An 18,310-nucleotide genomic window follows, 5' to 3' on the forward strand; every position below is an offset into this window, starting at 1 on the left:
GTTTGGCTAGATATGAAATTCTTGGTTGGAATTTCTGTTCTTTAACAATGCTGAATATAGGCCCCCACTCTCTTTGGCTTTTAGGGTATCAGCTGAAATGTCTGCTGTTAACCTGATGAGATGCCCTTTGTAGGTGATCTGCCCCTTCTCTCTAGCTCCCTTTAACATTTTCCTTTCATTTCAACCTTGGAGAATCTGAAGGCTACGTGCCTTGGGGATAATCATCTTGTATAGTATCTCACCAGGGTTGTCTGCGTTTCCTGAATTTGAATGTTGGGCTCTCAAGTGAGGTTAGGGAAGTTTTCAAGGATGATAACCTAAAATATGTTTTTCAAATTGCTTGCTTTCTCTTCCTTCCTTTCAGGGACATCAGTGAGGCATATATTTTGTCTCTTTACAAAATCTCATATTTCTCCAAGGTTTTGTTCATTCTTGTTTATTTGTTCATTCTTCTTTATTGTTTTCTCTTTATTTTTGTCTGACTCAGTTATTCTGGAGAACTGATCTTCAAGCTCTGAGATTCTTTCCTCTGCTTGGTCAATTCTTCTGTTAAAACTTGCAGTTGTATTATGAAATTCTTGAAATGAGTTTTTCGGCTCTATCAGTTCATTTTATTTTGTTCTTAAAATGGTCCTTTCATCTTTTATCTCCGTGTCCTTTTATTGTCTTTCTTAGACTCCTTGCTTTGGGTTTCAACTTTCTCCTGAATGTTGATGATCTTCATTCCTATCCATATTCTGAATTCTATTTCTGACAATTTAGCCATTTCAGATTGGGTAAGAATCATTGCTGGGGAACTAGTGTGGTTGTTTGGAAATAAGAAGATACTTTCTGGCTTTTTGAGTTGCCTAAGTTTCTGTGCTGGTTCTTTCTCTAGTCTGCTCACAGGTCTTGGAGGAGCCCCTGCTGATTACTGTCTTTGTACCTTCATTTCTTTTGTTGGATGTTCTGACCCATGGATCTCCTTCAAGCAGGTGGCAGCAGTTGGCAGGGAGGCCATATTCTTGTCAGGTCAGTCCTAATTTGCTGTCTGAGTGCTTCCTGGAGGAACATGGGTTTGCGCCTTCCTGCAGAGTTTAGAAATAAGTGGGACTGCTGGGCTGGAAGCTCTAGGAGCTGTGGTATGTGTGGCTACTAAAGGAGGGGTTTCGTGGGATCATCCACCTTGTCATCCAGGTGTTTTCCAGGAGAACAGGAGGCTGTGCCCACCAGCTGAATTCACAGAGAAGTGGAACCATGGGCTGGGAGCTCTAGCAGGCATTTCCTATGTGACTACCAGTGGCAGGGGTGGATGAGGCCACCCACCCTGCTATCCTGCTGCTTCTTAGGACAACAGGAGGCTGTAGCCACCTGCTGAGTTCAGACAGAAGTGAGATCACTGGACTGGGAGCTGGCAATGAGCCTTGTCTGGTGAGGGAGAGTGGAGCAATCTAACTGCTCCCAGGAACCGCAACTGCAGCCTCTATTAGGGCTATGGTGCTGGTGCTGGTCTATTCCAGGGCCCAAGGCTTTTGGAAGTCCTGCTGGACTGGAGAGATGTCTCTGCAAAATGCCCAGGTGGCTCTCTGCCTCAGTATAGAAGTGCAGTGATGAAGTGCAGGGAGCCCAAGAAAATTCTCTCATTCAGTCTGGCATGGGTCTCTGTGGAGAGTGTGAATCCCCTGGGGAGGCTCTCACTCACACCCTTTCCCATGTTGGAGAGGTTCTACTGGCTCCACACTGAGCCCAGACAGGCTAGTGCCCAGCTTTTCTCCTCCCTGCTCTGTGTCTCCCCGCTTCCTTGATGGATCCAGACACGGTTTCTTGGATAATTTGCCTGCAGGAGTAGTGTTTCCTCTCTGTGAAAGCACTGCTCATGAGCTGCTTCTAGTCCACCATATTGACCTACACCCTGGAAATACCTTCAGGTTAAGAGAAAAGATCGTCACTCTCAATTTTTTTTTAATGATAATTTAAAATAAGTTTGTAGAACACAAGAACACAGGACCCAGCCTGGAGTAGAGCCAGCTAGCCAATCCACAGGCTTATGTGAGATACTAATTGTTGAGTGCCACTGAAATTTTGTGTTTTCTTGTTATGCATCAAAATCTGGCTGAGAAAGAAATTAGAACCAAGATGTAAAGTGCTGCCGTGATGTAATACTGGCTTTCAGATTGAGTGGCAGGTGTAGCAAAACAACTGTAAAATCTAGTAAGCCTCTAAGACAAGTATTTTCTCCTATATTCTCTTCAAAATAGGCCAAACAGAATAGAAGGACCTTGTTTAAATTGATAAGGGTTAACTACAAAAATATAGAGAAAATATCAAAGTTAATCACAACAGGTCAAAATTCTCTTTGAAATCAGGAAGAGATAAGAAACACACTCTTACCTAATGTATTCAGCAGTGAACAAGAGACCCTACACTATAGTAAACAAAAGAAGTGTATTTATCTATATAATAAATACATTTAATAATATTAAAATATGTAATATGAAATATATATATATAGAGAGAGGAATTGTAAACAAGGAATTAAAATGGTCATTAACATTCTGGCAGATAATGTTTCTGTAGAGTGAAGATCCAGAGACTGTACAGATAAATTATTAGATTTATTATTTGATCCAAAGACTTTACAGATAAATTATTAGAATTGAGAAACAAATTTAGCAAGGTCAATTTTTTTTTTTTGATGTGGGGTCTCATTTTGTTGCCCAGGCTGGAGTGCAGTGGCACAATCTTGGCTCGCTTCAACCTCCACCTCCCAGGTTCAAGTGATTCTCCTGTCTCAGCCACCAAAGTAGCTGGGGTTACAGGTGTGCACCAACACAACTGATTAATTTTTGTATTTTTAGGGGAGACAGGATTTCACCATGTTGGCCAGGCTGGTCTCCAACTCCTGACCTCAAGTGATCTGACTGCCTTGGCCTCCCAAAGTCCTGGGATTACAGGTAGAGCCACTGTAACCAGCCTCAATTTTTTAAAATTACTTAGAACACCATAAACCAGCAACAAATAGAAAATTAAAAATTTTTCCAAGATAATCTTTTTCCCCTTACTTTTTTTATTTTTTATTTTTTTTATTTTTATTTGTATTGCATTTTAGGTTTTGGGGTACATGTGAAGAATATGCAAGATTGTTGCATAGGTACCCATATGGCAGTGTGATTTGCTGCCTTCCTCCCCATCATCTATATCTGGCATTTGTCCCCATGCTATCTCTCCCCAACTCTCCATCCCCTGGTGTCCCTCCTCTATTTCCCGCCGACAGACCCCAGTGTGTAATGCTCCCCAAGGCTACAGTAGTCAAAACAGCATGGTACTGATACCAAAACAGAGATATAGACCAATGGAACAGAACAGAGGCCTCGGAGGCAACACCACACATCTACAACCATCTGATCTTTAACACACCTGACAAAAACAAGCAATGGGGAAAGGATTCCCTGTTTAATAAATGGTGTTGGGAAAACTGGCTAGCCATGTGCAGAAAGCAGAAACAGGACCCCTTCCTGACACCTTACACAAGATACCCTTTTGAATGGCTACAAAATTACCAATACACAGAACACATTTAGCAAAATGTGTATTAATTGTTTGTAAATATTATTGGATTAAACAATACTTAATTAAATGAAAGAATATACCATTATCAGATACCAAAAGACACAACATTTTAAAAATTAATTTTCCACAAGTAGATCTATAATTTCAAAACAATTCTTATCAAAATCCTAACAGATATTTTTTGCTTGTCTGATTGATTGTTGTGGTAAATGAAATACTAATCCTAAAATGTATATGCAAACGCAATGTGCCAAAAATAGCCAAAACATACTTGAAGAATAGTAAAATATAGTAGAACTTCCTCTATGAAAAATAAAGACTTATTAAAAGCTGCAGTTATTATGAAAATGTTATATTCGTACAAACATTGACAAATAGACCAATGGAACAGCTCAGAGAAAATCAGACCCATATACAAATGACGCTTTGTACCAAAGATGATAATGCAGAGCAGTGTGAAAACAGGTGTTTTACTAATTGATATTAGGGCAATTGGACATCTGTATGTAAAAAAGGTTTTAACTTGGTCCTTACTTCATGTAATATATAAAAATCAATTCCAGGTGAATTATAAACCTAAATATAAGAGAAAGAAAATTAATTTCTTCCTAAAAATATATACAAAGATAAAACAATAAACAAGCTAAGTTCATGTACTTAGGTAAGGGAAAGGCTTTTTTAATCTTAAAAGAAATGATTGGCAAATTTGAAATGATTTCAATTACAAACTTTTCCATCCAAACACAAACGACAAACCAAAAGCAGGAGAAAACATTGGCAACAAGTATAATTACAGAGGAATCCTATTCATAACATATTATAAAATCCTAAAAATAAGTAAAAGATGGACAATTATTTTTCCACAGATTATTGGGGTACAGGTGGTGTGCAGTTACATTAATAAGTTCTTTAGCGGTGATTTTTAAGATTTTGGTGCACCCATCACCCAAGTAGTATACACTGCACTCTATTTGTAGCCTTTTATCCCTCAACTCCTTCCACCCTTCCCTCCAAAGTCCCCAAAGTCCATTGTATCATTCTTACTCCTTTGTATCCTCGTAGCTTAGCACCCACATATCAGTGAGAACATGTGATGTTTGATTTTCCATTCCTGAGTTACTGGACTTAGAATAATAGTTTCCAATCTCATCCAGGTCACTGTGAATGCTGCTGATTAATTTCTTTTTATGGCTGAGTAATATTCAATTGTGTGTGTATATATATATGCCACAGTTTCTGTATCCACTCACTGACTGATGTACATTTGGGTTGGTGCCACAATTTTGCAATTGTGAATTGCAAAATTCCTCTGGGTAGATACCCAGTAGTGGGATTGCTGGATCAAACTGTAGTTCTATTTTTAGTTCTTTAAGGAATCTCCACACTGTTTTCCATAACAGCTATACTAGTTACATTCCCACCAGCAATGTAGAAGTGTTCCCTGATCACTGCAACCATGCCAGCATCTACTGTTTTTTTTGTTTGTTTGTTTGTTTTTTGTTTTTTGTTTTTTTTTTTACTTTTTGATTATACTCATGCTTGCAGGAGTGAGGTGGTATCACATTGTGGTTTTGATTTGCATTTCTCTGATCATTAGTTGTGTTGAGCGTTTTTTCAGATGTTTGTTGGCCATTTGTATATCTTCTTTTGAGAATTGTCTATTCATATTCTTAGCCCACTTTTTGATGGAATTAAGAAACTTACTCAAAACCGCACAACTACATGGAAAGTGAATAACCTGCTTCTGAATGACTACTGGGTAAATAATGAAATTAAGATAGAAATAAATAAGTTTTTGAAACCGATGAGAACAAAAACTCAATATGCCAGAATCTGGGACACAGCTAAAGCAGCGTTTAGAGGGAAAATTGTAGCTCTAAATACCAACAGGAGAAAGCAGGAAAAATCTAAAATCAACACTCGAACATCACAATTAAAAGAAATGGCAAAGCAAGAGCAAACAAATTCAAAAGCTAGCAGAAGACAAGAAATAACTAACCTCAGAGCAGAACTGAAGGAGATAGAGACACAAAAAGCCCTTCAAAAAATCAGTGAATCCAGGAGCTCGTTTTATGAAAAGATCAACAAAATAGATTGCTAGCCAGGCCAATAAAGAAGAAAAGACAGAAGAATCAAATAGATATAATTTTTTTAAAATGACAAAGGGGATATCACCACCAATCCCACAGAAATACAAACTACCATCAGAGAATACTACAAACACCTCTATGCAAATAAACTAGAAAATCTAAAGAAATGCATAAATTCCTAGATACCTACACCCCCCCCAAGACTAAACAGGAAAAAGTTGAATCCCTGAATAGACCAATAATAAGTTCTGAAATTGGGGCAGTAATTAATAGCCTACCAAGCAGAAAAAAAAAAATGCCCAGGACCAGATGGATTCACAGCCAGATTCTGCCAGAGGTACAAAGAGGAGCTGAAACCATTCCTTCTGTAACTATATCAAACAATAGAAAAAGATGAACTCCTCCCTAACTCATTTTACGAGGCCAGCATCAACCTGATACCAAAACCTGGCAGGGATACAACAAAAATAGAGAATTTAAGACCAATTTCCCTAATGAACATCAATGCAAAAATTCTCAATAAAATACTGGCAAATCAAATCCAGCAGCACATCAAAAAGCTTATCTACCGTGATCAAGTCAGCTCCATCCCTGCAATGCAAGGCTGGTTCAACATACTTAAATCAATAAATATAATCCATCACATAAACAGTATCAATGACAAAAATCTCATGATTATCTCAATAGATGCAGAAAAGGCCTTCAATAAAAGTTAACACCCCTTCATGCTAAAAACTCTCAATAAACTAGGTACTGATAAAACATATCTCAAAATAGTAAGAGGTATTAATGACAAACACCGCCAATATCATGTTGAATGGGCAAAAGCTGGAAGCATTCCCTTTGAAAACTAGCACAAAACAAGGATGCCCTCTCGCACCACTCCTATTCAACATAGTTATTGGAAGTGACAGGAAAATAAATAAATAATTCACTACATGTTTATAAAATAAATTGTTTTATGGCAATGAAAATGAATGAACTGTAGCTATGCACATCATCATGAATAAACCTTAGAAAAAAAATAATGAATTAAAAAACAGGTCACAGTAGACCACAGACAGTATATGCTGCATTTTTATAAAACTTGTTAATTATTTTCAAGTATGGAAAACAAATAGTCATTTTTTAAAATTCCAATAAAAATCCAACATCTTTTGTTTCTCTAATCAGAATTATTGGGATTGACTGTATGGAGAAAACATAGTGTATGCAACTGTAATTCTCTTGCTTGGTTAAGCGAATCTTTAGAGTGAGCTAATTAGTGTACTGAAGGAAGAACCAAATAGCACTCTAAGACTCTGGAATTGCCAGAAAAATGGAATACTGTGATTACTGAAAATGCATACTTTAAATAGAGTGACAATTAGAACCATATATGGATTACAAATTTGAAAGGGACTATAAATATATTACAATTCTTGACTTCCCTCCACCTTACCAACAACTATTGTTGGCTCTACCTGCAAAATAACCAACTGATCTTTGACAAAGTTGGCAAAAATATACACTGGGGAAAGAATACCCTATTCAATAAATGGTACTGGGAAAATGGAAGGCCATAAGCAGAAGAATAAAACTGGACCTCTAGCTCCTCCATATACAAAAATTAAGTCCAGATGGATTAAAGACTTAAAAATCAGACCTCAAACTATAAGAATCCTAGAAGAAAACCTAGAAAAAAACTCCTCCAGACATTGGCCTAGGCAAATAATTTATGACTAGGCCTTCAAAAGAAACACAACAAAACCAAAAATAAACAAATGGGATCTAATTAAACTTAAAAGATTCTTCACAACAAAAGTAATAACCAACAGAGTAAACAGATAACCTATAAACTTGGAGAAAATATTTGCAAATAATGCATCTAACAAAGGGCTAGTATCCAGAATCTGCAAGAAACTCAAACAACTCAATAAGAAAAAAATAATAATCCTTTTAAAAAGTGGCCAAAGGACATGAATAGAAATTTTTCAAAAGAAAACATACAAGAAGCCAACAAACATATGAAAAAATATACAACATCACTAATCATCAGAGAAATGCAAATTAAAACCACAATGAAATATCATCTTACACCAATCAGTATGGCTATCGTAAAAAAGTCAAAAAGCATAGATGTTGTCAAGGATGCAGAGAAAGGGAATGCTGATACACTCCTGGTAGGAATGAAAGTTAGTACAACTTCTACAGAAAACAGTATGGAGATTTCTCAAATAACTAAAAATGGAATTACTCTTCAATCCAGCAATCCCACTTCTGGGTATCTACCCAAAGGAAAAAAAAATCATTTTATCAAAAAAGATACCTGCACTTGTATGTTTATTGCAGCACTATCCACAATAGCAAAATTGTGGAATCAACCTAAGTATCCATCAACAGATGAATGGATTTAAAATGTAGTGTATAGGCCAGATGCAGTGGCTCAAGTCTATAATCCCAGAATTTTGGGAGGCTTAGGAGGGTGAATCGCCTGAGTTCAGGAGTTCAAGACCAGCCTGGCCAACATGGTGAAACTCTGACTCTACTAAAAATACAAAAATTAGCTGGGCATGGTGGAGAGCACCTGTGGTCCCAGCTACCCAGTATGCTGAGGCAGGAGAATTGCCTGAACCCAGGAAGTGGAGATTGTAATGAGCCAAGATCATGCCACAGCACTCCAGCCTGGGTGACGGAGTGAGACTCTGTCTCAAAATAAACAAACAACAACAACAAAATATTGTGTACATATACTATGGTATACTACTTAACAGCAAAAAAGAATGAAATCATGTATTTTACAACATGAATGAAACTGCAGAACATTTTCCTTAGTGAAATGACAAAAGCCCAGACTTCACCACTATGCAATATATTCACATAATACAACTGCACTTACACCCTTATTTCCATAAAAATTAAAAATTAAATAATAATAAAATAAATATCCAGAACCAACTATCTCTCACAACTGCCAACACTACTTTCCTATTTCATACCACTCCACCACCACTTCTCAGCTAAACCACAGGAAAAGCTCATTACCTAGTCTCATTACATCAACCCTAGACTATCTCTCTCACATAACAAAGCTCTTCTCAAAGTAGCAATTACTGTTTGAAACCTTAATTTGTGCTACATAGCAACTCTAACCAACCCATCCACCACCAATACCAGTGGCTTCTCATCTCACATAAAATAAAATCCAAGTTTTGTATGATCATGGCCCCAGGCTACTTCTCTGACTTGATCTTATAATATTCACTCAACTGTGATGCTGACCTCTTTCCATTTCCTTATATGTGCTAAGCAGGTCCTTGGCACCAACTGTTAAATTGCTAACTAAATATAATTAGGACCTGGATGTACAAATGATGAAAGTTTGCCATGATTCAATATTTATTATTTATCCAATTCTATACACCTGTGACCCCATAAAAAACATCCTTATTAAGCCTGATGTAGAGGAGGTGATGTCCTCCTTTTAAAAATTTTTGGGAACATTTTACACATGATTTGGGAACTACTTACACATTGTATTTTACACAGAACTGTCTAATTGCCCAAGATCTTATCTCTGTAAGGCAATTAGGCAATCTATACAGGTTCTAATGAGCATACATATATATCATCTCCTAACCTCCCCAACTCCCAACCCATCTGTCCACTGCTCACGAGAAGAAATGTGACTTCTTTATTAAATGCTTTCTGGAGATATCTGAAAGATTCTTGAAAAATATATGCTTTTTTTTTCTTTTCCCATGAGATGGGGTCTCACTCTGTCACCCAGGCTGGAGTGCTGTGGCATGATCTCAGCTCATTACAACTTCCACCTCCCGGGTTCAGACGATTCTCCTGCCTCAGCATTCTGAGTAGCTGGGACTACAGGTGCACACCACCACGGCCAGCTACTTTTTGTATTTTTAGTAGAGACAGGGTTTCACCATGTTGGCCAGGCTGGTCTTGAACTCCTGACCTCAGGTGATCCACCCACCTCGGTCTCCCAAAGTGCTGGAAATAATAGCCATGCGCCACCGAGCCCAGCTGAGAAATGTACTTTTAATGAGATTTTGAATAATCACTTGAACTGCAAGGAATAACCCTTTAAGAGAGCCAGCTCCTCCTGTTCTTTCAGGAAGAACTATGATCTCTGGTTATTAACTGAGCATTTTATAGGCAGAAAATGGAAATTAAAGACAAGAGAACCATGATATAAGTCCTGATCTGGCCTCTCAATTAAAATGATATTAAAAAGCAGTATAATTTTCCACCTCAGCCCACGTGGAAAATTGTTGCAGAATGAGTGGACTTCCTTTCCAGAAAGCAGGATAAAAGATGCTTTTAGCCCAGCACAGCTTGTAGCACATACAGAAAGTCAAGAGAAATTCAGAAAATAGTCAAGGGTGAGCAGCAAGGAAGGTGGTTTAAAAATTTGCTTCACTGTGCTGACTGAATTTATTCCTGATCCCAGAAGAGTAGAAATTAGTACTCTCAAGTCTAATCTACCAGAACCACTAAGTCAGCCTAGCTTTGACAGCCTTAGATGCATGTAGCTGTTCAACAGACAAATGGAGCTCAGAGACTGCTCCTAATACCTGCCTCCTAGGTCCAGAAGCTCTGGGAGAAGAGAGCTGTGACTGGGCCCTAAGGGCCCTTGAAACAAGTGTCAAGAAGAGATTCTAGAGCAGAAAGGTCACACTCTATGATGAGAGAGGGTGAGTGCTACTCACTCTATTTGACTCCCAGCCCAAAGGCAGTTTTTTTCAAGTCCTTTTTCTTTTCAAGAAGCATCTTGACATTTTGTCAGTACTTGTGGTTTCTACTTAATGACAGATAAGGAGGGATGGGTCCTGACCTCCCTTTGTGTACTTATCACTGATAAAAGGAGTATGCCTGCCTGTGGGAATCTGGAAGTAAACTGGGCCATTTAACAGGCAGGTCTATGACAGGTGAATTTAGAAGCCAACTATGTGAAAACCACTAATGATGATGATAACAATTATAACAATTATGGGGGCTTAATATGTGCCAGGCACTTGGCTAAATTCGTTAGAGGAATCATCTATATTCGATCCTCATAAAAACTCTATGGGAAAAAATATTGCTGTGTTATCGGCCCTGTTTACAAATGAGGAAACTGAGGCATAGAGGGGTTTAAAAGCTCTATACTCTACTGTCTCCTTAAAAATGATAAAAACCCATCTTGCACCATCCTTTAAAAATGGGTCTTTAGTAATGCTTTTTAAAATTCTTGCAACAAATATACTCTTTGAAATGAAAACCCCTGAAAATGGGATCCAAGATGGCCAAATAGGAACAGCTCTGGAGTGCAGCTCCCAGCAAGAACAATGCAGAGGGTGAGTGATCACCACATTTCCAAACCAGTTTTTACCACCCACAGACCAGAAGACTCCCAGGCTGAAAAGCACCATGAGTTTCCAGCACAGCTGTTTCAGCCGGTGCAGCGGGTCTCCGCACAAAAACTCACACAAATCTGGGTGGCCATTTCAACTGGTGCCTGAATACCTGGGAGTCAGAGTTGCCCATTCAACTGAAAAAAAGGGGGCTGAAACAGGGAGCCAGGTGATCTGGTTCAGCAGGTCCCACCCCAACAAGTACCAGAAATCTGAAACACTCTGGATTGAGAATTTCACATCAAGTGCATCTGGACCCAGGATGGTCCAGTTCGGTGGGGGGAAGGGCATCAGCCATTACCCAGGCAGTCCACCACTACCAAGGCAGCTCAGGACTACCAAGGCAGTCCGCCATTACCAAGGCAGTCCACCATTACAGAAGCAATTGCCTTTACTGAGGCAGTTCACCATTACTGAGGCTGACCACCATTACTGAGGCAGTTCTAATGGTACCTCTGTTAAAAAACCTGCAAGGAAGTTGACATAGCAGCTGGGCAGAGCTATGGCAGATCAGCAACGTCTCCGCTGGCAGACTGTGACTAGACTACCTCCTTGCTGGGAAGGGCATCTCTGAAAAAAGGCAGCAGCATGTCAGGAACTTACAAATAAAACCCCACCTTCCCAGGACAGAGCACCTGGGAAAAGAGGTGGTTATGAGTTCCACTGCAGCAGACTTAGGCGTACCTGCCCAGCAGCTCTGAATGGAACAAAAGAGCTCACAGCTTAGCACTTGTGCTCCTATAAGGGACAGACTGTATGCTCAAGCAGCTCCCTGACTCCTTTATATCCAAAGAGACACCTCATAAAGAAGAGCTCAGGCTGACATCTGACGGGTACCCTCTGCGATGAAGATAACAGAAGAAGAAACCGGCAGCAACCCTTACTGTTCTGCAGCCGCCACAGGTGATCCCCAGGCAAGCAGGGTCTGGAGTGGACCTCCAGCAGTCCTACAGCAGAGAGGCCTGACTGTTAGGAGGAAAACTAAATAAAAAGAAAGACATGACTTCAATATCAACAAAAAGGACGTCAACTTAGAGATCCCAACCAAAAGTCACCAACTACAAAGACCACAGGTGGATAAATCCATAAAGATGGGAATAAACCAGTGCAAAAAGGATGAAAACACCCCAAAACCAGAACGTTTCTCCCCCTCCAAGGGATCACAACTCCTTACCAGCAAGGGAACAAAGAAGGATGGAGAATGAGTCTGATGAATTGACAGAAATGGGCTTCAGAAGGTGGGAAATAACAACCTTCTCAGAGCTAAAACAACATGTTCTAACCCAATGCAAAGAAAATGAGAACCTTGAAAAAAGGTTTGATGAAATGCTAATGAGAATAAACAGCTTAGAGAAGAATACAAATGACTTGATGGAGCTGAAAAACACAACACAAGAACTTCACAAAGCATACACAGGTTTCAATAGCTGAATCGCCCAATCAGAAAAAAGGATAACAGAGACTGAAGATCAACTCAGTGAAATGAGAAGGCAAGAACAGAGAAAAAAGAGTGAAAACAAATGAATAAAGACTCCAAGAAATATGGGATTATGTGAAAAGACCTAATCTACGCTTGATAGGTGTACCTGAATTTGACGGAGAGAATGAATCCAAGCTGGAAGACAATCCTCAGGATATTACCCAGGAGAACTTCCCCAGTCTAGCAAGGCAGGCCAAGATTCAAGTTCAGGAAATACAGAGAACACCATAAAGATATTCCTCAAGAAGAGCAACCCAAAGGAACATAATCATCAGATTTACCACGGTTGAAATGAAGGAAAAAATGCTAAGAGCAGAAAGAGAGAAAGGTCAGATTACCCACAAAGGGAAGCCCATTAGACTCACAGTGGATCTCTCAGCAGAAACCTCACAAGCCACAAGAGAGTGGGGGCCAATATTCAACATCCTTAAAGAAAAGAACTTTCAACCTAGAATTTCATATCCAGCCAAACTAAGCTTCATTAGCGAAGGAGAAATAAAATCCTTTACAAACAAGCAATTGCTGAGAGCTTTCATCACTACCAGGCCTGCCTTACAAGAGCTCCTGAGAGAAGCACTAAACGTAGAAAGGAACAACCAGTACCAGCCACTCCAAAAACATACCAAATGGTAAAGATCATTGACACAATGAAGAAACTGCATCAACAAATGGGCAAAACAACCAGCTAGCATCAAAATGGCAGGATCAAATTCACACATAGCAATATTAACCTTAAATGTAAATGGGCCAAATGCCCCAATCAAAAGACACAGACTGGCAAATTGGATAAAAAGTCAAACCCCATCATTGTGCCGTATTCAGGAAACCCATCTCATGTGCGAGGACACACATAGGATCAAAATAAAGGTGTGGAGGAAGATTTACCAAGCAAATGGAGAGCAAAACAAAGCAGGAGTTGCAATCCTAGTCTTTAATAAAATAGACTTTCAACCAACAAAGATCAAAAGAGACAAAGAAGGGCATTACATAACTGTAAAAGGGCCAATGCAACAAGAAGAGCTAATGATCCTAAATATATACACACCCAATATAGGAGCACCCAGATACATAAAGTAAGTTCTTAATGACCTACAGAGATGTAGATTCCCACACAATAATAGTCGGAGACTGTAACACTCCACTGTCAATATTAGACAGATTAACAAGACAGAAAATTAACAAAGATATCCAGGACTTAAGCTCAGATCTGGACCAAGCAAACCTAATAGACATCTACAGAACTCTCCACCCCAAATTCGCAGAATATACATTCTTCTCAGTACCACATCACACCTACTCTAAAATTGACCACATAATTGGAAGTAAATCACTCCTCAGCAAATGCAAAAGAAAGGAAACCATAACAAATAGTCTATCAGACCACAGTGCAATCAAATTAGAACTGAGGATTAAGAAACTAACTCAAAACTGCACAACTTCATGGAAACTGAACAACTGGTTCTTGAATGTTGGCTGGATAAACAATGAAATGAAGGCAGAAATAATGGTGTTCCTTGAAACCAACGAAAACAAATACACAACGTACCAGAATCTCTGGGACACATTTAATGCAGTGTCTAGAGGGAAATGTATAGCAATAAATGCCCACGTGAGAAGCAAGGAAAGATCGAAAATTGACACCCTTTCATCAAAACTGAAAGAGCTAGAGGAGCAAGATCAAAAAAACCTCAAAGGCTAGCAGAAGACAAAAAAATAACTAAGATCAGAGCAGAACTGAAGGAAATAGAGACACAAAAAACCCTTCAAAAAATTAATAGATCCAGGATATGGTTTTTTGAAAAGATCAACAAAATAGACTGATAGCCAGATTAATAAAAAAGAAAAGAGAGAAGGATCAAACAAAAAAATAAAAATGATAAAGGGGCTTCACAACCGATCCCACAGAAATACAAACTACCATCAGAAATTACTACAAGAACTCTATGCACATAAACCAGTAAACCTGGAAGAAATGGAAAAATTCCTGGACACTTGTACCCTCCCAAGCCTAAACCAGGAAGAAGTCAAAACTCTGAATAGACCAACAACTAGGGCTGAAGTAGAGGCAGCAATTAATAACCTACCAACCAAAAAAAGCCCAGGTCCAGATGGGTTCACAGCCAAATTCTACCAGACGTACAAAGAGGAGCTGGTACTACTACTTCTGAAACTATTCCAAACAATCCAAAAAGAGGGAGTCCTTTCCAAATCATTTTATGAGACCAAAATCATCCTGATACCAAAACCCAGCAGAGACTCAACAAGAAAATAAAACTTCAGGTCAATATCCATGATGAACATAGATGCAAAAATCTTCAATAAAATACTGGCAAACCAATTGCAACAGCACATCAAAAAGCTTATCCATCGTGATCAAGTAGGCTTCATCCCGGGGATGCAAGGCTGGTTCAACGTATGCAAGTCTATAAACGTAATCGATCACATAAACAGAACCAAAGACAAAAACCACATAATTATCTCAATAGATGCAGAGAAAGCCTTTGACAAACTTCAACAGCACTTTAGGCTAAAAACTCTCAATAAACTAGGTATCGATGGAATGTATCTCAAAATAATAAAAGCTATTTACGAAAAACCAACAGCCAATATCATACTCAATGGGCAAAAACTGGAAGCATTCCCCTTGAAATCTGGCACTAGACAAGGATGCCCTCTCTCACCATTCCTATTCAATATAGTACTGGAAGTTCTAGCCAGAGCAATCAGGCAAGGAAAAGAAATAAAGGGTATTCAATTAGGAAAGGAGGAAGTCAAATTTTCCCTATTTGCAGACAACATGATTGCATATTTAGAAGACTCCGTCATCTCAGCTGAAAATCTCCTTAAACTGATAAGCAAATTCAGCAAAGTCTCAGGATACAAAATCAATGTGTAGAAATCAGAAGCATTCCTATACACCAATAAGAGACTAAAAGAGAGCCAAATCAAGAGTGAATTCCCATTCACAATTGCTACAAAGACAATAAAATACCTAGGAATACAGCTAATGAGGGATGTAAAGGACCTCTTCAAGGAGAACTACAAGCCACTGCTCAAGGAAATAAGAGAGGATACAAAGAGATGGAAAAACATTCCATGCTCATGGTTAGGAAGAATCAATATTGTGAAAATAGCCATACTGCCTGAAGTAATTTATAGATTCAATGCTACCTCTATCAAGCTACCTATGACTCTCCTCACAGAACTGGAGAAAACCACCTTAAACTTCATATGGAACCAAAAGAGAGCCCACATAGCCAAGACAATCCTAAGCAAAAAGAAAAAAACTGGAGGCATCGAGCTACCTGACTTCAAACTATACTACTGGCTACAGTAATCAGAACAGCATGGTACTGATACCAAAACAGAGATATAGACCAGTGGAACAGAACAGAGGCCTCAGAGGCAACACCACACATCTACAACCATCTGATCTTTGACAAACCTCACAAAAACAGGCAATGGGGAAAGGATTTCCTGTTTAATGTACGGTGTTGAGATAACTGGCTGGCCATATGCAGAAAACAGAAACTGGATCCCTTCCTGATACCTTACACTAAAATTAACTCCAGATAGATTAAAGACTTAAACGTAAGACCTAACACCATAAAAATCCTAGAAGAAAACCTAGGGAAAACCATTCAGGACATAGGCATAGGCAAGGACTTCATGACTAAAACACAAAAAGCATTGGCAGCAAAAGCCAAAATAGACAAATGGGATCTAATTAAACTCCAGAGCTTCTGCACAGCAAAAGGAACAATCATTAGAGTGAACTGGCCACCAACAGAATGGGAAAATATTTTTGCAATCTACCCATTTGACAAAGGGCTAATATCCACAATCTACAAAGATCTAAAACAGATTTACAAGAAGAAAACAAATAAGCCCATTCAAAAGTAGGCGAAGGACATGTATAGACACTTTTCAAAAGAAGACATATATGAGGCCAACAAATATATGAAAAAATGCTCATCATCACTGGTCATTAGAGAAATGCAAATCAAAACCACATTGAGATACCATCTCATATCAGTTAGAATGGGGATCATGAAAAAATCTGCAGACAACAGATGCTGGAGAGGATGTGGAGAAATAGGAACACTTTTACACTGTTGGTGGGGGTATAAATTAGTTCAACCACTGTGGAAGATAGTGTGGTGATCCCTCAAGGACTAGCAATAGAAATTCCATTCGGCCCAGCAATCCCGTTACTGGGTATATATCCAAATAATTATAAATCGTTCTATTATAAAGACACATGTACATATATGTTCACTGCAGCACTGTTTACAATAGCAAAGACCTGGAACCAACCCAAATGCCCATCAATGATATGTGACAAGGAAAATGTGGCATATATACACCATGGAATACTATGCAGCCATAAAAAACGATGAGTTCGTGTCCTTTGTAGGGACATGGATGAATCTGGAAACCACTATTCTCAGCAAACTGCTACAATAAAAGAAAATCAAACACCACATATTTTCACTCATAGGCAGGTGTTGAACAATGAGAACACATGGACACAGGGAGGGGAGCATCACACACTGGAATCTGTTGGGGGAGACCAGTGGAGGGACAGTGGGGTGTAGGGAGGTTCAGGAGGGATAACATGGGGAGAAATGCCAGGTATAGGTGACGGGGAGATGGAGGCAGCAAACCACATTGCCATGTATGTACCTCTGCAATAATCCTGTATGACCTGCACATGTACCCCAGAACCTAAAGTACAATAAAATATATGTGTGTGTATATATATATATATATATATATAATTAAATTAAATTAAATGTAAAAAAAAGAAAAAGAAAGAAATGAAAACCCCTGAGAACTTATTATCTGGAAAACACAGCACATAATCAGCCATTAAAATCTTAACACAAATTAATTTATCACATTAGCTTGCAAGGAGAAGGGCCCTAACTGTCAACAAAAACAAGACCTTTAAGCTTTAATGAGGATGAACGATTCAAGACATGTCTGGAAAATGTCTGCTCTTTGAGGTTAAGGGCTATGACTTTTATCTTAGCATATCCAGAATCTAACATGCTACTGTGTGAAAAGTATATACTCAAAAAAATATTTGTAAGATAGATGGATGGATGGATGGATGGATGGATGGATGGATGGATAGATCTGTGGATATGTGAATAGATGAATGAGTTATTCTCTCTAAAGACCACTGGGTTTCATGAGGAGTGTGTGGGTAAATGGAGGGCAATGAAGCAATGAGGTGATTCCATAATTGGGAAAAAACAGCACTTAGTGACTATGGGAGGAGGACTAGGGGACTGAAAAATATGGTAGAAAAAAGTCTCCCTTTTTAATGTGTACTTTTTTGTACTTTTTGGTATGCCTTACCTATTTCAAAAATTAATTTTGTTTAATTTGGTACAAAAAAGGACAAGGAAGAATTGCAAGACAAACATTCTCCATTGCATAAGTCTGCCTTGAGTAAGTCTGAGAAAACTGTAACAGCAACATCCCATTAACTGTAAAAGTTATCTTCTATTTTTTTTAAACATGTTCTCCCTTTTGTCAGGTTGTTAGCCCAGATAAGAAAAGCCAGATTCCAAATAATTTTTAGCATGCAAGACCTTCTGAAAGATTTGGATGAATGAAAAGAGGTACTATTCACACCATGGGGAAGGCCTGGGTGGTATACCATTGGCTGCCTGATTTAGAAAGCATGTACACCTAGGACTGAAAAAGAAACTACTGCTAATCTTTTAGGTCAATATATACATATATATATAATACTCATGGAATTCTCATTATTTTTGTGACTATTA

The 18,310-nt window shown here is 38.7% G+C and overlaps 1 protein-coding gene across 1 annotated transcript in view; it reads right to left on the bottom strand.

Moving 5' to 3' along the window:
* PRELID2 (PRELI domain containing 2) overlaps positions 1–18,310 on the bottom strand; it is a 300,771-nt gene that overhangs the window by 74,255 nt on the left and 208,206 nt on the right. The gene's annotated exons all lie outside the window — the stretch shown is intronic.

This window comes from Cebus imitator, unplaced genomic scaffold (assembly GCF_001604975.1).
Source record: "Cebus imitator isolate Cc_AM_T3 unplaced genomic scaffold, Cebus_imitator-1.0 Scaffold76, whole genome shotgun sequence".
In the NCBI taxonomy this organism is placed as follows: domain Eukaryota; kingdom Metazoa; phylum Chordata; class Mammalia; order Primates; family Cebidae; genus Cebus; species Cebus imitator.